Consider the following 19,242-nt stretch of genomic DNA (forward strand, 5'->3'; position numbering starts at 1 on the left):
TTTATGTATTTTTACGGATGCCGCCTTCGAAACCAAGACGTAGTGACATGTCAAGATCCTCTTTAATTTTTTTTATCATTCATGTAAAAAAAATATCGTTTACACTGCGTAAAAGTCATTTGTGATTTTATTGGATCTACCATCGATATATTAAAAGAAGTAGGATACAAATTTTGCCAAAAAAAGGATGCAACACGAGGACTTCCCAGGGGGTCACCCATCCTAGTACTACTCTCGCCCAAGCACGCTTAACTTCGGAGTTCTGATGGGATCCGGTGCGTTAGTGCTGGTATGATCGCATCCAACATTCCTTGCACTCTAAATTTTCTTATTACCCTTCCTCCTTCCGCTCTAGGTGCGAAAGTGTGAAGCCTTAAAACGACATAACTTTACGCTCATTTATCCGTTTTACGCGATTCCTCTTTTGATTTTATGTATTTTTACGGATGCCGCCTTCGAAACCAAGACGTAGTGACATGTCAAGATCCTCTTTAATTTTTTTTTATCATTCATGTAAAAAAATATCGTTTACACTGCGTAAAAGTCATTTGTGATTTTATTGGATCTACCATCGATATATTAAAAGAAGTAGGATACAAATTTTGCCAAAAAAAGGATGCAACACGAGGACTTCCCAGGGGGTCACCCATCCTAGTACTACTCTCGCCCAAGCACGCTTAACTTCGGAGTTCTGATGGGATCCGGTGCGTTAGTGCTGGTATGATCGCATCCAACATTCCTTGCACTCTAAATTTTCTTATTACCCTTCCTCCTTCCGCTCTAGGTGCGAAAGTGTGAAGCCTTAAAACGACATAACTTTACGCTCATTTATCCGTTTTACGCGATTCCTCTTTTGATTTTATGTATTTTTACGGATGCCGCCTTCGAAACCAAGACGTAGTGACATGTCAAGATCCTCTTTAATTTTTTTTTATCATTCATGTAAAAAAAATATCGTTTACACTGCGTAAAAGTCATTTGTGATTTTATTGGATCTACCATCGATATATTAAAAGAAGTAGGATACAAATTTTGCCAAAAAAAGGATGCAACACGAGGACTTCCCAGGGGTCACCCATCCTAGTACTACTCTCGCCCAAGCACGCTTAACTTCGGAGTTCTGATGGGATCCGGTGCGTTAGTGCTGGTATGATCGCATCCAACATTCCTTGCACTCTAAATTTTCTTATTACCCTTCCTCCTTCCGCTCTAGGTGCGAAAGTGTGAAGCCTTAAAACGACATAACTTTACGCTCATTTATCCGTTTTACGCGATTCCTCTTTTGATTTTATGTATTTTTACGGATGCCGCCTTCGAAACCAAGACGTAGTGACATGTCAAGATCCTCTTTAATTTTTTTTTATCATTCATGTAAAAAAAATATCGTTTACACTGCGTAAAAGTCATTTGTGATTTTATTGGATCTACCATCGATATATTAAAAGAAGTAGGATACAAATTTTGCCAAAAAAAAGGATGCAACACGAGGACTTCCCAGGGGGTCACCCATCCTAGTACTACTCTCGCCCAAGCACGCTTAACTTCGGAGTTCTGATGGGATCCGGTGCGTTAGTGCTGGTATGATCGCATCCAACATTCCTTGCACTCTAAATTTTCTTATTACCCTTCCTCCTTCCGCTCTAGGTGCGAAAGTGTGAAGCCTTAAAACGACATAACTTTACGCTCATTTATCCGTTTTACGCGATTCCTCTTTTGATTTTATGTATTTTTACGGATGCCGCCTTCGAAACCAAGACGTAGTGACATGTCAAGATCCTCTTTAATTTTTTTTTATCATTCATGTAAAAAAAATATCGTTTACACTGCGTAAAAGTCATTTGTGATTTTATTGGATCTACCATCGATATATTAAAAGAAGTAGGATACAAATTTTGCCAAAAAAAGGATGCAACACGAGGACTTCCCAGGGGGTCACCCATCCTAGTACTACTCTCGCCCAAGCACGCTTAACTTCGGAGTTCTGATGGGATCCGGTGCGTTAGTGCTGGTATGATCGCATCCAACATTCCTTGCACTCTAAATTTTCTTATTACCCTTCCTCCTTCCGCTCTAGGTGCGAAAGTGTGAAGCCTTAAAACGACATAACTTTACGCTCATTTATCCGTTTTACGCGATTCCTCTTTTGATTTTATGTATTTTTACGGATGCCGCCTTCGAAACCAAGACGTAGTGACATGTCAAGATCCTCTTTAATTTTTTTTATCATTCATGTAAAAAAATATCGTTTACACTGCGTAAAAGTCATTTGTGATTTTATTGGATCTACCATCGATATATTAAAAGAAGTAGGATACAAATTTTGCCAAAAAAAGGATGCAACACGAGGACTTCCCAGGGGGTCACCCATCCTAGTACTACTCTCGCCCAAGCACGCTTAACTTCGGAGTTCTGATGGGATCCGGTGCGTTAGTGCTGGTATGATCGCATCCAACATTCCTTGCACTCTAAATTTTCTTATTACCCTTCCTCCTTCCGCTCTAGGTGCGAAAGTGTGAAGCCTTAAAACGACATAACTTTACGCTCATTTATCCGTTTTACGCGATTCCTCTTTTGATTTTATGTATTTTTACGGATGCCGCCTTCGAAACCAAGACGTAGTGACATGTCAAGATCCTCTTTAATTTTTTTTATCATTCATGTAAAAAAAATATCGTTTACACTGCGTAAAAGTCATTTGTGATTTTATTGGATCTACCATCGATATATTAAAAGAAGTAGGATACAAATTTTGCCAAAAAAAGGATGCAACACGAGGACTTCCCAGGGGGTCACCCATCCTAGTACTACTCTCGCCCAAGCACGCTTAACTTCGGAGTTCTGATGGGATCCGGTGCGTTAGTGCTGGTATGATCGCATCCAACATTCCTTGCACTCTAAATTTTCTTATTACCCTTCCTCCTTCCGCTCTAGGTGCGAAAGTGTGAAGCCTTAAAACGACATAACTTTACGCTCATTTATCCGTTTTACGCGATTCCTCTTTTGATTTTATGTATTTTTACGGATGCCGCCTTCGAAACCAAGACGTAGTGACATGTCAAGATCCTCTTTAATTTTTTTTATCATTCATGTAAAAAAAATATCGTTTACACTGCGTAAAAGTCATTTGTGATTTTATTGGATCTACCATCGATATATTAAAAGAAGTAGGATACAAATTTTGCCAAAAAAAGGATGCAACACGAGGACTTCCCAGGGGTCACCCATCCTAGTACTACTCTCGCCCAAGCACGCTTAACTTCGGAGTTCTGATGGGATCCGGTGCGTTAGTGCTGGTATGATCGCATCCAACATTCCTTGCACTCTAAATTTTCTTATTACCCTTCCTCCTTCCGCTCTAGGTGCGAAAGTGTGAAGCCTTAAAACGACATAACTTTACGCTCATTTATCCGTTTTACGCGATTCCTCTTTTGATTTTATGTATTTTTACGGATGCCGCCTTCGAAACCAAGACGTAGTGACATGTCAAGATCCTCTTTAATTTTTTTTATCATTCATGTAAAAAAATATCGTTTACACTGCGTAAAAGTCATTTGTGATTTTATTGGATCTACCATCGATATATTAAAAGAAGTAGGATACAAATTTTGCCAAAAAAAAGGATGCAACACGAGGACTTCCCAGGGGTCACCCATCCTAGTACTACTCTCGCCCAAGCACGCTTAACTTCGGAGTTCTGATGGGATCCGGTGCGTTAGTGCTGGTATGATCGCATCCAACATTCCTTGCACTCTAAATTTTCTTATTACCCTTCCTCCTTCCGCTCTAGGTGCGAAAGTGTGAAGCCTTAAAACGACATAACTTTACGCTCATTTATCCGTTTTACGCGATTCCTCTTTTGATTTTATGTATTTTTACGGATGCCGCCTTCGAAACCAAGACGTAGTGACATGTCAAGATCCTCTTTAATTTTTTTTTATCATTCATGTAAAAAAATATCGTTTACACTGCGTAAAAGTCATTTGTGATTTTATTGGATCTACCATCGATATATTAAAAGAAGTAGGATACAAATTTTGCCAAAAAAAGGATGCAACACGAGGACTTCCCAGGGGGTCACCCATCCTAGTACTACTCTCGCCCAAGCACGCTTAACTTCGGAGTTCTGATGGGATCCGGTGCGTTAGTGCTGGTATGATCGCATCCAACATTCCTTGCACTCTAAATTTTCTTATTACCCTTCCTCCTTCCGCTCTAGGTGCGAAAGTGTGAAGCCTTAAAACGACATAACTTTACGCTCATTTATCCGTTTTACGCGATTCCTCTTTTGATTTTATGTATTTTTACGGATGCCGCCTTCGAAACCAAGACGTAGTGACATGTCAAGATCCTCTTTAATTTTTTTTTATCATTCATGTAAAAAAAATATCGTTTACACTGCGTAAAAGTCATTTGTGATTTTATTGGATCTACCATCGATATATTAAAAGAAGTAGGATACAAATTTTGCCAAAAAAAGGATGCAACACGAGGACTTCCCAGGGGTCACCCATCCTAGTACTACTCTCGCCCAAGCACGCTTAACTTCGGAGTTCTGATGGGATCCGGTGCGTTAGTGCTGGTATGATCGCATCCAACATTCCTTGCACTCTAAATTTTCTTATTACCCTTCCTCCTTCCGCTCTAGGTGCGAAAGTGTGAAGCACCTTAAAACGACATAACTTTACGCTCATTTATCCGTTTTACGCGATTCCTCTTTTGATTTTATGTATTTTTACGGATGCCGCCTTCGAAACCAAGACGTAGTGACATGTCAAGATCCTCTTTAATTTTTTTTATCATTCATGTAAAAAAAATATCGTTTACACTGCGTAAAAGTCATTTGTGATTTTATTGGATCTACCATCGATATATTAAAAGAAGTAGGATACAAATTTTGCCAAAAAAAGGATGCAACACGAGGACTTCCCAGGGGGTCACCCATCCTAGTACTACTCTCGCCCAAGCACGCTTAACTTCGGAGTTCTGATGGGATCCGGTGCGTTAGTGCTGGTATGATCGCATCCAACATTCCTTGCACTCTAAATTTTCTTATTACCCTTCCTCCTTCCGCTCTAGGTGCGAAAGTGTGAAGCCTTAAAACGACATAACTTTACGCTCATTTATCCGTTTTACGCGATTCCTCTTTTGATTTTATGTATTTTTACGGATGCCGCCTTCGAAACCAAGACGTAGTGACATGTCAAGATCCTCTTTAATTTTTTTTTATCATTCATGTAAAAAAATATCGTTTACACTGCGTAAAAGTCATTTGTGATTTTATTGGATCTACCATCGATATATTAAAAGAAGTAGGATACAAATTTTGCCAAAAAAAGGATGCAACACGAGGACTTCCCAGGGGGTCACCCATCCTAGTACTACTCTCGCCCAAGCACGCTTAACTTCGGAGTTCTGATGGGATCCGGTGCGTTAGTGCTGGTATGATCGCATCCAACATTCCTTGCACTCTAAATTTTCTTATTACCCTTCCTCCTTCCGCTCTAGGTGCGAAAGTGTGAAGCCTTAAAACGACATAACTTTACGCTCATTTATCCGTTTTACGCGATTCCTCTTTTGATTTTATGTATTTTTACGGATGCCGCCTTCGAAACCAAGACGTAGTGACATGTCAAGATCCTCTTTAATTTTTTTTATCATTCATGTAAAAAAAATATCGTTTACACTGCGTAAAAGTCATTTGTGATTTTATTGGATCTACCATCGATATATTAAAAGAAGTAGGATACAAATTTTGCCAAAAAAAGGATGCAACACGAGGACTTCCCAGGGGGTCACCCATCCTAGTACTACTCTCGCCCAAGCACGCTTAACTTCGGAGTTCTGATGGGATCCGGTGCGTTAGTGCTGGTATGATCGCATCCAACATTCCTTGCACTCTAAATTTTCTTATTACCCTTCCTCCTTCCGCTCTAGGTGCGAAAGTGTGAAGCCTTAAAACGACATAACTTTACGCTCATTTATCCGTTTTACGCGATTCCTCTTTTGATTTTATGTATTTTTACGGATGCCGCCTTCGAAACCAAGACGTAGTGACATGTCAAGATCCTCTTTAATTTTTTTTTATCATTCATGTAAAAAAAATATCGTTTACACTGCGTAAAAGTCATTTGTGATTTTATTGGATCTACCATCGATATATTAAAAGAAGTAGGATACAAATTTTGCCAAAAAAAGGATGCAACACGAGGACTTCCCAGGGGTCACCCATCCTAGTACTACTCTCGCCCAAGCACGCTTAACTTCGGAGTTCTGATGGGATCCGGTGCGTTAGTGCTGGTATGATCGCATCCAACATTCCTTGCACTCTAAATTTTCTTATTACCCTTCCTCCTTCCGCTCTAGGTGCGAAAGTGTGAAGCCTTAAAACGACATAACTTTACGCTCATTTATCCGTTTTACGCGATTCCTCTTTTGATTTTATGTATTTTTACGGATGCCGCCTTCGAAACCAAGACGTAGTGACATGTCAAGATCCTCTTTAATTTTTTTTTATCATTCATGTAAAAAAATATCGTTTACACTGCGTAAAAGTCATTTGTGATTTTATTGGATCTACCATCGATATATTAAAAGAAGTAGGATACAAATTTTGCCAAAAAAAGGATGCAACACGAGGACTTCCCAGGGGGTCACCCATCCTAGTACTACTCTCGCCCAAGCACGCTTAACTTCGGAGTTCTGATGGGATCCGGTGCGTTAGTGCTGGTATGATCGCATCCAACATTCCTTGCACTCTAAATTTTCTTATTACCCTTCCTCCTTCCGCTCTAGGTGCGAAAGTGTGAAGCCTTAAAACGACATAACTTTACGCTCATTTATCCGTTTTACGCGATTCCTCTTTTGATTTTATGTATTTTTACGGATGCCGCCTTCGAAACCAAGACGTAGTGACATGTCAAGATCCTCTTTAATTTTTTTTTATCATTCATGTAAAAAAAATATCGTTTACACTGCGTAAAAGTCATTTGTGATTTTATTGGATCTACCATCGATATATTAAAAGAAGTAGGATACAAATTTTGCCAAAAAAAGGATGCAACACGAGGACTTCCCAGGGGGTCACCCATCCTAGTACTACTCTCGCCCAAGCACGCTTAACTTCGGAGTTCTGATGGGATCCGGTGCGTTAGTGCTGGTATGATCGCATCCAACATTCCTTGCACTCTAAATTTTCTTATTACCCTTCCTCCTTCCGCTCTAGGTGCGAAAGTGTGAAGCCTTAAAACGACATAACTTTACGCTCATTTATCCGTTTTACGCGATTCCTCTTTTGATTTTATGTATTTTTACGGATGCCGCCTTCGAAACCAAGACGTAGTGACATGTCAAGATCCTCTTTAATTTTTTTTTATCATTCATGTAAAAAAAATATCGTTTACACTGCGTAAAAGTCATTTGTGATTTTATTGGATCTACCATCGATATATTAAAAGAAGTAGGATACAAATTTTGCCAAAAAAAGGATGCAACACGAGGACTTCCCAGGGGTCACCCATCCTAGTACTACTCTCGCCCAAGCACGCTTAACTTCGGAGTTCTGATGGGATCCGGTGCGTTAGTGCTGGTATGATCGCATCCAACATTCCTTGCACTCTAAATTTTCTTATTACCCTTCCTCCTTCCGCTCTAGGTGCGAAAGTGTGAAGCCTTAAAACGACATAACTTTACGCTCATTTATCCGTTTTACGCGATTCCTCTTTTGATTTTATGTATTTTTACGGATGCCGCCTTCGAAACCAAGACGTAGTGACATGTCAAGATCCTCTTTAATTTTTTTTATCATTCATGTAAAAAAATATCGTTTACACTGCGTAAAAGTCATTTGTGATTTTATTGGATCTACCATCGATATATTAAAAGAAGTAGGATACAAATTTTGCCAAAAAAAGGATGCAACACGAGGACTTCCCAGGGGGTCACCCATCCTAGTACTACTCTCGCCCAAGCACGCTTAACTTCGGAGTTCTGATGGGATCCGGTGCGTTAGTGCTGGTATGATCGCATCCAACATTCCTTGCACTCTAAATTTTCTTATTACCCTTCCTCCTTCCGCTCTAGGTGCGAAAGTGTGAAGCCTTAAAACGACATAACTTTACGCTCATTTATCCGTTTTACGCGATTCCTCTTTTGATTTTATGTATTTTTACGGATGCCGCCTTCGAAACCAAGACGTAGTGACATGTCAAGATCCTCTTTAATTTTTTTTTATCATTCATGTAAAAAAAATATCGTTTACACTGCGTAAAAGTCATTTGTGATTTTATTGGATCTACCATCGATATATTAAAAGAAGTAGGATACAAATTTTGCCAAAAAAAGGATGCAACACGAGGACTTCCCAGGGGGTCACCCATCCTAGTACTACTCTCGCCCAAGCACGCTTAACTTCGGAGTTCTGATGGGATCCGGTGCGTTAGTGCTGGTATGATCGCATCCAACATTCCTTGCACTCTAAATTTTCTTATTACCCTTCCTCCTTCCGCTCTAGGTGCGAAAGTGTGAAGCCTTAAAACGACATAACTTTACGCTCATTTATCCGTTTTACGCGATTCCTCTTTTGATTTTATGTATTTTTACGGATGCCGCCTTCGAAACCAAGACGTAGTGACATGTCAAGATCCTCTTTAATTTTTTTTTATCATTCATGTAAAAAAAATATCGTTTACACTGCGTAAAAGTCATTTGTGATTTTATTGGATCTACCATCGATATATTAAAAGAAGTAGGATACAAATTTTGCCAAAAAAAGGATGCAACACGAGGACTTCCCAGGGGGTCACCCATCCTAGTACTACTCTCGCCCAAGCACGCTTAACTTCGGAGTTCTGATGGGATCCGGTGCGTTAGTGCTGGTATGATCGCATCCAACATTCCTTGCACTCTAAATTTTCTTATTACCCTTCCTCCTTCCGCTCTAGGTGCGAAAGTGTGAAGCCTTAAAACGACATAACTTTACGCTCATTTATCCGTTTTACGCGATTCCTCTTTTGATTTTATGTATTTTTACGGATGCCGCCTTCGAAACCAAGACGTAGTGACATGTCAAGATCCTCTTTAATTTTTTTTATCATTCATGTAAAAAAAATATCGTTTACACTGCGTAAAAGTCATTTGTGATTTTATTGGATCTACCATCGATATATTAAAAGAAGTAGGATACAAATTTTGCCAAAAAAAAGGATGCAACACGAGGACTTCCCAGGGGTCACCCATCCTAGTACTACTCTCGCCCAAGCACGCTTAACTTCGGAGTTCTGATGGGATCCGGTGCGTTAGTGCTGGTATGATCGCATCCAACATTCCTTGCACTCTAAATTTTCTTATTACCCTTCCTCCTTCCGCTCTAGGTGCGAAAGTGTGAAGCCTTAAAACGACATAACTTTACGCTCATTTATCCGTTTTACGCGATTCCTCTTTTGATTTTATGTATTTTTACGGATGCCGCCTTCGAAACCAAGACGTAGTGACATGTCAAGATCCTCTTTAATTTTTTTTATCATTCATGTAAAAAAAATATCGTTTACACTGCGTAAAAGTCATTTGTGATTTTATTGGATCTACCATCGATATATTAAAAGAAGTAGGATACAAATTTTGCCAAAAAAAGGATGCAACACGAGGACTTCCCAGGGGTCACCCATCCTAGTACTACTCTCGCCCAAGCACGCTTAACTTCGGAGTTCTGATGGGATCCGGTGCGTTAGTGCTGGTATGATCGCATCCAACATTCCTTGCACTCTAAATTTTCTTATTACCCTTCCTCCTTCCGCTCTAGGTGCGAAAGTGTGAAGCCTTAAAACGACATAACTTTACGCTCATTTATCCGTTTTACGCGATTCCTCTTTTGATTTTATGTATTTTTACGGATGCCGCCTTCGAAACCAAGACGTAGTGACATGTCAAGATCCTCTTTAATTTTTTTTTATCATTCATGTAAAAAAAATATCGTTTACACTGCGTAAAAGTCATTTGTGATTTTATTGGATCTACCATCGATATATTAAAAGAAGTAGGATACAAATTTTGCCAAAAAAAGGATGCAACACGAGGACTTCCCAGGGGGTCACCCATCCTAGTACTACTCTCGCCCAAGCACGCTTAACTTCGGAGTTCTGATGGGATCCGGTGCGTTAGTGCTGGTATGATCGCATCCAACATTCCTTGCACTCTAAATTTTCTTATTACCCTTCCTCCTTCCGCTCTAGGTGCGAAAGTGTGAAGCCTTAAAACGACATAACTTTACGCTCATTTATCCGTTTTACGCGATTCCTCTTTTGATTTTATGTATTTTTACGGATGCCGCCTTCGAAACCAAGACGTAGTGACATGTCAAGATCCTCTTTAATTTTTTTTATCATTCATGTAAAAAAAATATCGTTTACACTGCGTAAAAGTCATTTGTGATTTTATTGGATCTACCATCGATATATTAAAAGAAGTAGGATACAAATTTTGCCAAAAAAAGGATGCAACACGAGGACTTCCCAGGGGGTCACCCATCCTAGTACTACTCTCGCCCAAGCACGCTTAACTTCGGAGTTCTGATGGGATCCGGTGCGTTAGTGCTGGTATGATCGCATCCAACATTCCTTGCACTCTAAATTTTCTTATTACCCTTCCTCCTTCCGCTCTAGGTGCGAAAGTGTGAAGCCTTAAAACGACATAACTTTACGCTCATTTATCCGTTTTACGCGATTCCTCTTTTGATTTTATGTATTTTTACGGATGCCGCCTTCGAAACCAAGACGTAGTGACATGTCAAGATCCTCTTTAATTTTTTTTTATCATTCATGTAAAAAAAATATCGTTTACACTGCGTAAAAGTCATTTGTGATTTTATTGGATCTACCATCGATATATTAAAAGAAGTAGGATACAAATTTTGCCAAAAAAAGGATGCAACACGAGGACTTCCCAGGGGGTCACCCATCCTAGTACTACTCTCGCCCAAGCACGCTTAACTTCGGAGTTCTGATGGGATCCGGTGCGTTAGTGCTGGTATGATCGCATCCAACATTCCTTGCACTCTAAATTTTCTTATTACCCTTCCTCCTTCCGCTCTAGGTGCGAAAGTGTGAAGCCTTAAAACGACATAACTTTACGCTCATTTATCCGTTTTACGCGATTCCTCTTTTGATTTTATGTATTTTTACGGATGCCGCCTTCGAAACCAAGACGTAGTGACATGTCAAGATCCTCTTTAATTTTTTTTTATCATTCATGTAAAAAAAATATCGTTTACACTGCGTAAAAGTCATTTGTGATTTTATTGGATCTACCATCGATATATTAAAAGAAGTAGGATACAAATTTTGCCAAAAAAAAGGATGCAACACGAGGACTTCCCAGGGGGTCACCCATCCTAGTACTACTCTCGCCCAAGCACGCTTAACTTCGGAGTTCTGATGGGATCCGGTGCGTTAGTGCTGGTATGATCGCATCCAACATTCCTTGCACTCTAAATTTTCTTATTACCCTTCCTCCTTCCGCTCTAGGTGCGAAAGTGTGAAGCCTTAAAACGACATAACTTTACGCTCATTTATCCGTTTTACGCGATTCCTCTTTTGATTTTATGTATTTTTACGGATGCCGCCTTCGAAACCAAGACGTAGTGACATGTCAAGATCCTCTTTAATTTTTTTTTATCATTCATGTAAAAAAAATATCGTTTACACTGCGTAAAAGTCATTTGTGATTTTATTGGATCTACCATCGATATATTAAAAGAAGTAGGATACAAATTTTGCCAAAAAAAGGATGCAACACGAGGACTTCCCAGGGGTCACCCATCCTAGTACTACTCTCGCCCAAGCACGCTTAACTTCGGAGTTCTGATGGGATCCGGTGCGTTAGTGCTGGTATGATCGCATCCAACATTCCTTGCACTCTAAATTTTCTTATTACCCTTCCTCCTTCCGCTCTAGGTGCGAAAGTGTGAAGCCTTAAAACGACATAACTTTACGCTCATTTATCCGTTTTACGCGATTCCTCTTTTGATTTTATGTATTTTTACGGATGCCGCCTTCGAAACCAAGACGTAGTGACATGTCAAGATCCTCTTTAATTTTTTTTATCATTCATGTAAAAAAAATATCGTTTACACTGCGTAAAAGTCATTTGTGATTTTATTGGATCTACCATCGATATATTAAAAGAAGTAGGATACAAATTTTGCCAAAAAAAAGGATGCAACACGAGGACTTCCCAGGGGTCACCCATCCTAGTACTACTCTCGCCCAAGCACGCTTAACTTCGGAGTTCTGATGGGATCCGGTGCGTTAGTGCTGGTATGATCGCATCCAACATTCCTTGCACTCTAAATTTTCTTATTACCCTTCCTCCTTCCGCTCTAGGTGCGAAAGTGTGAAGCCTTAAAACGACATAACTTTACGCTCATTTATCCGTTTTACGCGATTCCTCTTTTGATTTTATGTATTTTTACGGATGCCGCCTTCGAAACCAAGACGTAGTGACATGTCAAGATCCTCTTTAATTTTTTTTATCATTCATGTAAAAAAATATCGTTTACACTGCGTAAAAGTCATTTGTGATTTTATTGGATCTACCATCGATATATTAAAAGAAGTAGGATACAAATTTTGCCAAAAAAAGGATGCAACACGAGGACTTCCCAGGGGGTCACCCATCCTAGTACTACTCTCGCCCAAGCACGCTTAACTTCGGAGTTCTGATGGGATCCGGTGCGTTAGTGCTGGTATGATCGCATCCAACATTCCTTGCACTCTAAATTTTCTTATTACCCTTCCTCCTTCCGCTCTAGGTGCGAAAGTGTGAAGCCTTAAAACGACATAACTTTACGCTCATTTATCCGTTTTACGCGATTCCTCTTTTGATTTTATGTATTTTTACGGATGCCGCCTTCGAAACCAAGACGTAGTGACATGTCAAGATCCTCTTTAATTTTTTTTTATCATTCATGTAAAAAAATATCGTTTACACTGCGTAAAAGTCATTTGTGATTTTATTGGATCTACCATCGATATATTAAAAGAAGTAGGATACAAATTTTGCCAAAAAAAGGATGCAACACGAGGACTTCCCAGGGGGTCACCCATCCTAGTACTACTCTCGCCCAAGCACGCTTAACTTCGGAGTTCTGATGGGATCCGGTGCGTTAGTGCTGGTATGATCGCATCCAACATTCCTTGCACTCTAAATTTTCTTATTACCCTTCCTCCTTCCGCTCTAGGTGCGAAAGTGTGAAGCCTTAAAACGACATAACTTTACGCTCATTTATCCGTTTTACGCGATTCCTCTTTTGATTTTATGTATTTTTACGGATGCCGCCTTCGAAACCAAGACGTAGTGACATGTCAAGATCCTCTTTAATTTTTTTTTATCATTCATGTAAAAAAATATCGTTTACACTGCGTAAAAGTCATTTGTGATTTTATTGGATCTACCATCGATATATTAAAAGAAGTAGGATACAAATTTTGCCAAAAAAAAGGATGCAACACGAGAACTTCCCAAGGGGTCACCCATCCTAGTACTACTCTCGCCCAAGCACGCTTAACTTCGGAGTTCTGATGGGATCCGGTGCGTTAGTGCTGGTATGATCGCATCCAACATTCCTTGCACTCTAAATTTTCTTATTACCCTTCCTCCTTCCGCTCTAGGTGCGAAAGTGTGAAGCCTTAAAACGACATAACTTTACGCTCATTTATCCGTTTTACGCGATTCCTCTTTTGATTTTATGTATTTTTACGGATGCCGCCTTCGAAACCAAGACGTAGTGACATGTCAAGATCCTCTTTAATTTTTTTTTATCATTCATGTAAAAAAAATATCGTTTACACTGCGTAAAAGTCATTTGTGATTTTATTGGATCTACCATCGATATATTAAAAGAAGTAGGATACAAATTTTGCCAAAAAAAGGATGCAACACGAGGACTTCCCAGGGGGTCACCCATCCTAGTACTACTCTCGCCCAAGCACGCTTAACTTCGGAGTTCTGATGGGATCCGGTGCGTTAGTGCTGGTATGATCGCATCCAACATTCCTTGCACTCTAAATTTTCTTATTACCCTTCCTCCTTCCGCTCTAGGTGCGAAAGTGTGAAGCCTTAAAACGACATAACTTTACGCTCATTTATCCGTTTTACGCGATTCCTCTTTTGATTTTATGTATTTTTACGGATGCCGCCTTCGAAACCAAGACGTAGTGACATGTCAAGATCCTCTTTAATTTTTTTTTATCATTCATGTAAAAAAAATATCGTTTACACTGCGTAAAAGTCATTTGTGATTTTATTGGATCTACCATCGATATATTAAAAGAAGTAGGATACAAATTTTGCCAAAAAAAGGATGCAACACGAGGACTTCCCAGGGGGTCACCCATCCTAGTACTACTCTCGCCCAAGCACGCTTAACTTCGGAGTTCTGATGGGATCCGGTGCGTTAGTGCTGGTATGATCGCATCCAACATTCCTTGCACTCTAAATTTTCTTATTACCCTTCCTCCTTCCGCTCTAGGTGCGAAAGTGTGAAGCCTTAAAACGACATAACTTTACGCTCATTTATCCGTTTTACGCGATTCCTCTTTTGATTTTATGTATTTTTACGGATGCCGCCTTCGAAACCAAGACGTAGTGACATGTCAAGATCCTCTTTAATTTTTTTTTATCATTCATGTAAAAAAAATATCGTTTACACTGCGTAAAAGTCATTTGTGATTTTATTGGATCTACCATCGATATATTAAAAGAAGTAGGATACAAATTTTGCCAAAAAAAGGATGCAACACGAGGACTTCCCAGGGGTCACCCATCCTAGTACTACTCTCGCCCAAGCACGCTTAACTTCGGAGTTCTGATGGGATCCGGTGCGTTAGTGCTGGTATGATCGCATCCAACATTCCTTGCACTCTAAATTTTCTTATTACCCTTCCTCCTTCCGCTCTAGGTGCGAAAGTGTGAAGCCTTAAAACGACATAACTTTACGCTCATTTATCCGTTTTACGCGATTCCTCTTTTGATTTTATGTATTTTTACGGATGCCGCCTTCGAAACCAAGACGTAGTGACATGTCAAGATCCTCTTTAATTTTTTTTATCATTCATGTAAAAAAAATATCGTTTACACTGCGTAAAAGTCATTTGTGATTTTATTGGATCTACCATCGATATATTAAAAGAAGTAGGATACAAATTTTGCCAAAAAAAAGGATGCAACACGAGGACTTCCCAGGGGTCACCCATCCTAGTACTACTCTCGCCCAAGCACGCTTAACTTCGGAGTTCTGATGGGATCCGGTGCGTTAGTGCTGGTATGATCGCATCCAACATTCCTTGCACTCTAAATTTTCTTATTACCCTTCCTCCTTCCGCTCTAGGTGCGAAAGTGTGAAGCCTTAAAACGACATAACTTTACGCTCATTTATCCGTTTTACGCGATTCCTCTTTTGATTTTATGTATTTTTACGGATGCCGCCTTCGAAACCAAGACGTAGTGACATGTCAAGATCCTCTTTAATTTTTTTTTATCATTCATGTAAAAAAAATATCGTTTACACTGCGTAAAAGTCATTTGTGATTTTATTGGATCTACCATCGATATATTAAAAGAAGTAGGATACAAATTTTGCCAAAAAAAGGATGCAACACGAGGACTTCCCAGGGGTCACCCATCCTAGTACTACTCTCGCCCAAGCACGCTTAACTTCGGAGTTCTGATGGGATCCGGTGCGTTAGTGCTGGTATGATCGCATCCAACATTCCTTGCACTCTAAATTTTCTTATTACCCTTCCTCCTTCCGCTCTAGGTGCGAAAGTGTGAAGCCTTAAAACGACATAACTTTACGCTCATTTATCCGTTTTACGCGATTCCTCTTTTGATTTTATGTATTTTTACGGATGCCGCCTTCGAAACCAAGACGTAGTGACATGTCAAGATCCTCTTTAATTTTTTTTTATCATTCATGTAAAAAAAATATCGTTTACACTGCGTAAAAGTCATTTGTGATTTTATTGGATCTACCATCGATATATTAAAAGAAGTAGGATACAAATTTTGCCAAAAAAAGGATGCAACACGAGGACTTCCCAGGGGGTCACCCATCCTAGTACTACTCTCGCCCAAGCACGCTTAACTTCGGAGTTCTGATGGGATCCGGTGCGTTAGTGCTGGTATGATCGCATCCAACATTCCTTGCACTCTAAATTTTCTTATTACCCTTCCTCCTTCCGCTCTAGGTGCGAAAGTGTGAAGCCTTAAAACGACATAACTTTACGCTCATTTATCCGTTTTACGCGATTCCTCTTTTGATTTTATGTATTTTTACGGATGCCGCCTTCGAAACCAAGACGTAGTGACATGTCAAGATCCTCTTTAATTTTTTTTTATCATTCATGTAAAAAAAATATCGTTTACACTGCGTAAAAGTCATTTGTGATTTTATTGGATCTACCATCGATATATTAAAAGAAGTAGGATACAAATTTTGCCAAAAAAAGGATGCAACACGAGGACTTCCCAGGGGGTCACCCATCCTAGTACTACTCTCGCCCAAGCACGCTTAACTTCGGAGTTCTGATGGGATCCGGTGCGTTAGTGCTGGTATGATCGCATCCAACATTCCTTGCACTCTAAATTTTCTTATTACCCTTCCTCCTTCCGCTCTAGGTGCGAAAGTGTGAAGCCTTAAAACGACATAACTTTACGCTCATTTATCCGTTTTACGCGATTCCTCTTTTGATTTTATGTATTTTTACGGATGCCGCCTTCGAAACCAAGACGTAGTGACATGTCAAGATCCTCTTTAATTTTTTTTTATCATTCATGTAAAAAAAATATCGTTTACACTGCGTAAAAGTCATTTGTGATTTTATTGGATCTACCATCGATATATTAAAAGAAGTAGGATACAAATTTTGCCAAAAAAAGGATGCAACACGAGGACTTCCCAGGGGGTCACCCATCCTAGTACTACTCTCGCCCAAGCACGCTTAACTTCGGAGTTCTGATGGGATCCGGTGCGTTAGTGCTGGTATGATCGCATCCAACATTCCTTGCACTCTAAATTTTCTTATTACCCTTCCTCCTTCCGCTCTAGGTGCGAAAGTGTGAAGCCTTAAAACGACATAACTTTACGCTCATTTATCCGTTTTACGCGATTCCTCTTTTGATTTTATGTATTTTTACGGATGCCGCCTTCGAAACCAAGACGTAGTGACATGTCAAGATCCTCTTTAATTTTTTTTTATCATTCATGTAAAAAAATATCGTTTACACTGCGTAAAAGTCATTTGTGATTTTATTGGATCTACCATCGATATATTAAAAGAAGTAGGATACAAATTTTGCCAAAAAAAGGATGCAACACGAGGACTTCCCAGGGGGTCACCCATCCTAGTACTACTCTCGCCCAAGCACGCTTAACTTCGGAGTTCTGATGGGATCCGGTGCGTTAGTGCTGGTATGATCGCATCCAACATTCCTTGCACTCTAAATTTTCTTATTACCCTTCCTCCTTCCGCTCTAGGTGCGAAAGTGTGAAGCCTTAAAACGACATAACTTTACGCTCATTTATCCGTTTTACGCGATTCCTCTTTTGATTTTATGTATTTTTACGGATGCCGCCTTCGAAACCAAGACGTAGTGACATGTCAAGATCCTCTTTAATTTTTTTTTATCATTCATGTAAAAAAAATATCGTTTACACTGCGTAAAAGTCATTTGTGATTTTATTGGATCTACCATCGATATATTAAAAGAAGTAGGATACAAATTTTGCCAAAAAAAAGGATGCAACACGAGGACTTCCCAGGGGTCACCCATCCTAGTACTACTCTCGCCCAAGCACGCTTAACTTCGGAGTTCTGATGGGATCCGGTGCGTTAGTGCTGGTATGATCGCATCCAACATTCCTTGCACTCTAAATTTTCTTATTACCCTTCCTCCTTCCGCTCTAGGTGCGAAAGTGTGAAGCCTTAAAACGACATAACTTTACGCTCATTTATCCGTTTTACGCGATTCCTCTTTTGATTTTATGTATTTTTACGGATGCCGCCTTCGAAACCAAGACGTAGTGACATGTCAAGATCCTCTTTAATTTTTTTTTATCATTCATGTAAAAAAAATATCGTTTACACTGCGTAAAAGTCATTTGTGATTTTATTGGATCTACCATCGATATATTAAAAGAAGTAGGATACAAATTTTGCCAAAAAAAAGGATGCAACACGAGGACTTCCCAGGGGGTCACCCATCCTAGTACTACTCTCGCCCAAGCACGCTTAACTTCGGAGTTCTGATGGGATCCGGTGCGTTAGTGCTGGTATGATCGCATCCAACATTCCTTGCACTCTAAATTTTCTTATTACCCTTCCTCCTTCCGCTCTAGGTGCGAAAGTGTGAAGCCTTAAAACGACATAACTTTACGCTCATTTATCCGTTTTACGCGATTCCTCTTTTGATTTTATGTATTTTTACGGATGCCGCCTTCGAAACCAAGACGTAGTGACATGTCAAGATCCTCTTTAATTTTTTTTATCATTCATGTAAAAAAATATCGTTTACACTGCGTAAAAGTCATTTGTGATTTTATTGGATCTACCATCGATATATTAAAAGAAGTAGGATACAAATTTTGCCAAAAAAAGGATGCAACACGAGGACTTCCCAGGGGGTCACCCATCCTAGTACTACTCTCGCCCAAGCACGCTTAACTTCGGAGTTCTGATGGGATCCGGTGCGTTAGTGCTGGTATGATCGCATCCAACATTCCTTGCACTCTAAATTTTCTTATTACCCTTCCTCCTTCCGCTCTAGGTGCGAAAGTGTGAAGCCTTAAAACGACATAACTTTACGCTCATTTATCCGTTTTACGCGATTCCTCTTTTGATTTTATGTATTTTTACGGATGCCGCCTTCGAAACCAAGACGTAGTGACATGTCAAGATCCTCTTTAATTTTTTTTTATCATTCATGTAAAAAAAATATCGTTTACACTGCGTAAAAGTCATTTGTGATTTTATTGGATCTACCATCGATATATTAAAAGAAGTAGGATACAAATTTTGCCAAAAAAAGGATGCAACACGAGGACTTCCCAGGGGTCACCCATCCTAGTACTACTCTCGCCCAAGCACGCTTAACTTCGGAGTTCTGATGGGATCCGGTGCGTTAGTGCTGGTATGATCGCATCCAACATTCCTTGCACTCTAAATTTTCTTATTACCCTTCCTCCTTCCGCTC

General features: G+C 39.8%; 45 non-coding genes across 45 annotated transcripts; all 45 read right to left on the reverse strand.

Moving 5' to 3' along the window:
- Positions 1-184: 184 nt before the first annotated feature.
- Positions 185-303, reverse strand: LOC142171224 (5S ribosomal RNA). Its single transcript, XR_012700837.1, has one exon. It is a non-coding gene; the product is annotated as a 5S ribosomal RNA (ribosomal RNA).
- Positions 304-613: 310 nt separating this feature from the next.
- LOC142171235 (5S ribosomal RNA) lies at positions 614-732 on the reverse strand. The gene has a single exon (XR_012700848.1). It is a non-coding gene; the product is annotated as a 5S ribosomal RNA (ribosomal RNA).
- Positions 733-1,043: 311 nt separating this feature from the next.
- On the reverse strand, positions 1,044-1,161 carry LOC142170943 (5S ribosomal RNA). Its single transcript, XR_012700556.1, has one exon. It is a non-coding gene; the product is annotated as a 5S ribosomal RNA (ribosomal RNA).
- A 312-nt stretch (positions 1,162-1,473) lies between these two features.
- Positions 1,474-1,592, reverse strand: LOC142171246 (5S ribosomal RNA). The gene has a single exon (XR_012700859.1). It is a non-coding gene; the product is annotated as a 5S ribosomal RNA (ribosomal RNA).
- Positions 1,593-1,903: 311 nt separating this feature from the next.
- LOC142171257 (5S ribosomal RNA) lies at positions 1,904-2,022 on the reverse strand. The gene has a single exon (XR_012700863.1). It is a non-coding gene; the product is annotated as a 5S ribosomal RNA (ribosomal RNA).
- Positions 2,023-2,331: 309 nt separating this feature from the next.
- Positions 2,332-2,450, reverse strand: LOC142171268 (5S ribosomal RNA). The gene has a single exon (XR_012700864.1). It is a non-coding gene; the product is annotated as a 5S ribosomal RNA (ribosomal RNA).
- A 310-nt stretch (positions 2,451-2,760) lies between these two features.
- On the reverse strand, positions 2,761-2,879 carry LOC142171279 (5S ribosomal RNA). The gene has a single exon (XR_012700865.1). It is a non-coding gene; the product is annotated as a 5S ribosomal RNA (ribosomal RNA).
- Positions 2,880-3,189: 310 nt separating this feature from the next.
- On the reverse strand, positions 3,190-3,307 carry LOC142170944 (5S ribosomal RNA). Its single transcript, XR_012700557.1, has one exon. It is a non-coding gene; the product is annotated as a 5S ribosomal RNA (ribosomal RNA).
- A 310-nt stretch (positions 3,308-3,617) lies between these two features.
- LOC142170945 (5S ribosomal RNA) lies at positions 3,618-3,735 on the reverse strand. Its single transcript, XR_012700558.1, has one exon. It is a non-coding gene; the product is annotated as a 5S ribosomal RNA (ribosomal RNA).
- A 310-nt stretch (positions 3,736-4,045) lies between these two features.
- Positions 4,046-4,164, reverse strand: LOC142171290 (5S ribosomal RNA). The gene has a single exon (XR_012700866.1). It is a non-coding gene; the product is annotated as a 5S ribosomal RNA (ribosomal RNA).
- A 311-nt stretch (positions 4,165-4,475) lies between these two features.
- Positions 4,476-4,593, reverse strand: LOC142170947 (5S ribosomal RNA). Its single transcript, XR_012700560.1, has one exon. It is a non-coding gene; the product is annotated as a 5S ribosomal RNA (ribosomal RNA).
- Positions 4,594-4,905: 312 nt separating this feature from the next.
- On the reverse strand, positions 4,906-5,024 carry LOC142171293 (5S ribosomal RNA). The gene has a single exon (XR_012700868.1). It is a non-coding gene; the product is annotated as a 5S ribosomal RNA (ribosomal RNA).
- Positions 5,025-5,334: 310 nt separating this feature from the next.
- On the reverse strand, positions 5,335-5,453 carry LOC142171301 (5S ribosomal RNA). The gene has a single exon (XR_012700875.1). It is a non-coding gene; the product is annotated as a 5S ribosomal RNA (ribosomal RNA).
- Positions 5,454-5,763: 310 nt separating this feature from the next.
- On the reverse strand, positions 5,764-5,882 carry LOC142171312 (5S ribosomal RNA). Its single transcript, XR_012700884.1, has one exon. It is a non-coding gene; the product is annotated as a 5S ribosomal RNA (ribosomal RNA).
- Positions 5,883-6,193: 311 nt separating this feature from the next.
- Positions 6,194-6,311, reverse strand: LOC142170948 (5S ribosomal RNA). The gene has a single exon (XR_012700561.1). It is a non-coding gene; the product is annotated as a 5S ribosomal RNA (ribosomal RNA).
- Positions 6,312-6,621: 310 nt separating this feature from the next.
- LOC142171323 (5S ribosomal RNA) lies at positions 6,622-6,740 on the reverse strand. The gene has a single exon (XR_012700895.1). It is a non-coding gene; the product is annotated as a 5S ribosomal RNA (ribosomal RNA).
- Positions 6,741-7,051: 311 nt separating this feature from the next.
- LOC142171334 (5S ribosomal RNA) lies at positions 7,052-7,170 on the reverse strand. The gene has a single exon (XR_012700906.1). It is a non-coding gene; the product is annotated as a 5S ribosomal RNA (ribosomal RNA).
- Positions 7,171-7,481: 311 nt separating this feature from the next.
- On the reverse strand, positions 7,482-7,599 carry LOC142170949 (5S ribosomal RNA). The gene has a single exon (XR_012700562.1). It is a non-coding gene; the product is annotated as a 5S ribosomal RNA (ribosomal RNA).
- A 309-nt stretch (positions 7,600-7,908) lies between these two features.
- Positions 7,909-8,027, reverse strand: LOC142171345 (5S ribosomal RNA). The gene has a single exon (XR_012700917.1). It is a non-coding gene; the product is annotated as a 5S ribosomal RNA (ribosomal RNA).
- Positions 8,028-8,338: 311 nt separating this feature from the next.
- Positions 8,339-8,457, reverse strand: LOC142170820 (5S ribosomal RNA). The gene has a single exon (XR_012700433.1). It is a non-coding gene; the product is annotated as a 5S ribosomal RNA (ribosomal RNA).
- A 311-nt stretch (positions 8,458-8,768) lies between these two features.
- Positions 8,769-8,887, reverse strand: LOC142170831 (5S ribosomal RNA). Its single transcript, XR_012700444.1, has one exon. It is a non-coding gene; the product is annotated as a 5S ribosomal RNA (ribosomal RNA).
- Positions 8,888-9,198: 311 nt separating this feature from the next.
- LOC142170950 (5S ribosomal RNA) lies at positions 9,199-9,316 on the reverse strand. The gene has a single exon (XR_012700563.1). It is a non-coding gene; the product is annotated as a 5S ribosomal RNA (ribosomal RNA).
- A 310-nt stretch (positions 9,317-9,626) lies between these two features.
- LOC142170951 (5S ribosomal RNA) lies at positions 9,627-9,744 on the reverse strand. The gene has a single exon (XR_012700564.1). It is a non-coding gene; the product is annotated as a 5S ribosomal RNA (ribosomal RNA).
- A 311-nt stretch (positions 9,745-10,055) lies between these two features.
- On the reverse strand, positions 10,056-10,174 carry LOC142170842 (5S ribosomal RNA). The gene has a single exon (XR_012700455.1). It is a non-coding gene; the product is annotated as a 5S ribosomal RNA (ribosomal RNA).
- A 310-nt stretch (positions 10,175-10,484) lies between these two features.
- On the reverse strand, positions 10,485-10,603 carry LOC142170853 (5S ribosomal RNA). The gene has a single exon (XR_012700466.1). It is a non-coding gene; the product is annotated as a 5S ribosomal RNA (ribosomal RNA).
- A 311-nt stretch (positions 10,604-10,914) lies between these two features.
- Positions 10,915-11,033, reverse strand: LOC142170864 (5S ribosomal RNA). The gene has a single exon (XR_012700475.1). It is a non-coding gene; the product is annotated as a 5S ribosomal RNA (ribosomal RNA).
- Positions 11,034-11,345: 312 nt separating this feature from the next.
- LOC142170868 (5S ribosomal RNA) lies at positions 11,346-11,464 on the reverse strand. The gene has a single exon (XR_012700478.1). It is a non-coding gene; the product is annotated as a 5S ribosomal RNA (ribosomal RNA).
- A 311-nt stretch (positions 11,465-11,775) lies between these two features.
- Positions 11,776-11,893, reverse strand: LOC142170952 (5S ribosomal RNA). The gene has a single exon (XR_012700565.1). It is a non-coding gene; the product is annotated as a 5S ribosomal RNA (ribosomal RNA).
- A 311-nt stretch (positions 11,894-12,204) lies between these two features.
- On the reverse strand, positions 12,205-12,322 carry LOC142170953 (5S ribosomal RNA). The gene has a single exon (XR_012700566.1). It is a non-coding gene; the product is annotated as a 5S ribosomal RNA (ribosomal RNA).
- Positions 12,323-12,631: 309 nt separating this feature from the next.
- Positions 12,632-12,750, reverse strand: LOC142170871 (5S ribosomal RNA). Its single transcript, XR_012700480.1, has one exon. It is a non-coding gene; the product is annotated as a 5S ribosomal RNA (ribosomal RNA).
- Positions 12,751-13,060: 310 nt separating this feature from the next.
- On the reverse strand, positions 13,061-13,179 carry LOC142170872 (5S ribosomal RNA). Its single transcript, XR_012700481.1, has one exon. It is a non-coding gene; the product is annotated as a 5S ribosomal RNA (ribosomal RNA).
- A 311-nt stretch (positions 13,180-13,490) lies between these two features.
- Positions 13,491-13,609, reverse strand: LOC142170899 (5S ribosomal RNA). The gene has a single exon (XR_012700508.1). It is a non-coding gene; the product is annotated as a 5S ribosomal RNA (ribosomal RNA).
- A 311-nt stretch (positions 13,610-13,920) lies between these two features.
- Positions 13,921-14,039, reverse strand: LOC142170873 (5S ribosomal RNA). Its single transcript, XR_012700482.1, has one exon. It is a non-coding gene; the product is annotated as a 5S ribosomal RNA (ribosomal RNA).
- Positions 14,040-14,350: 311 nt separating this feature from the next.
- On the reverse strand, positions 14,351-14,469 carry LOC142170874 (5S ribosomal RNA). Its single transcript, XR_012700483.1, has one exon. It is a non-coding gene; the product is annotated as a 5S ribosomal RNA (ribosomal RNA).
- Positions 14,470-14,780: 311 nt separating this feature from the next.
- On the reverse strand, positions 14,781-14,898 carry LOC142170954 (5S ribosomal RNA). Its single transcript, XR_012700567.1, has one exon. It is a non-coding gene; the product is annotated as a 5S ribosomal RNA (ribosomal RNA).
- A 311-nt stretch (positions 14,899-15,209) lies between these two features.
- LOC142170955 (5S ribosomal RNA) lies at positions 15,210-15,327 on the reverse strand. The gene has a single exon (XR_012700568.1). It is a non-coding gene; the product is annotated as a 5S ribosomal RNA (ribosomal RNA).
- Positions 15,328-15,638: 311 nt separating this feature from the next.
- Positions 15,639-15,756, reverse strand: LOC142170956 (5S ribosomal RNA). Its single transcript, XR_012700569.1, has one exon. It is a non-coding gene; the product is annotated as a 5S ribosomal RNA (ribosomal RNA).
- A 311-nt stretch (positions 15,757-16,067) lies between these two features.
- Positions 16,068-16,186, reverse strand: LOC142170875 (5S ribosomal RNA). Its single transcript, XR_012700484.1, has one exon. It is a non-coding gene; the product is annotated as a 5S ribosomal RNA (ribosomal RNA).
- Positions 16,187-16,497: 311 nt separating this feature from the next.
- Positions 16,498-16,616, reverse strand: LOC142170876 (5S ribosomal RNA). The gene has a single exon (XR_012700485.1). It is a non-coding gene; the product is annotated as a 5S ribosomal RNA (ribosomal RNA).
- Positions 16,617-16,927: 311 nt separating this feature from the next.
- Positions 16,928-17,046, reverse strand: LOC142170877 (5S ribosomal RNA). The gene has a single exon (XR_012700486.1). It is a non-coding gene; the product is annotated as a 5S ribosomal RNA (ribosomal RNA).
- Positions 17,047-17,356: 310 nt separating this feature from the next.
- Positions 17,357-17,475, reverse strand: LOC142170878 (5S ribosomal RNA). The gene has a single exon (XR_012700487.1). It is a non-coding gene; the product is annotated as a 5S ribosomal RNA (ribosomal RNA).
- A 312-nt stretch (positions 17,476-17,787) lies between these two features.
- On the reverse strand, positions 17,788-17,905 carry LOC142170958 (5S ribosomal RNA). The gene has a single exon (XR_012700571.1). It is a non-coding gene; the product is annotated as a 5S ribosomal RNA (ribosomal RNA).
- Positions 17,906-18,217: 312 nt separating this feature from the next.
- On the reverse strand, positions 18,218-18,336 carry LOC142170879 (5S ribosomal RNA). The gene has a single exon (XR_012700488.1). It is a non-coding gene; the product is annotated as a 5S ribosomal RNA (ribosomal RNA).
- Positions 18,337-18,645: 309 nt separating this feature from the next.
- LOC142170881 (5S ribosomal RNA) lies at positions 18,646-18,764 on the reverse strand. Its single transcript, XR_012700490.1, has one exon. It is a non-coding gene; the product is annotated as a 5S ribosomal RNA (ribosomal RNA).
- Positions 18,765-19,075: 311 nt separating this feature from the next.
- On the reverse strand, positions 19,076-19,193 carry LOC142170959 (5S ribosomal RNA). The gene has a single exon (XR_012700572.1). It is a non-coding gene; the product is annotated as a 5S ribosomal RNA (ribosomal RNA).
- Between the last annotated feature and the right edge of the window lie 49 nt (positions 19,194-19,242).

This window comes from Nicotiana tabacum, chromosome 16, assembly GCF_000715075.1.
Source record: "Nicotiana tabacum cultivar K326 chromosome 16, ASM71507v2, whole genome shotgun sequence".
Lineage (NCBI taxonomy): Eukaryota > Viridiplantae > Streptophyta > Magnoliopsida > Solanales > Solanaceae > Nicotiana > Nicotiana tabacum.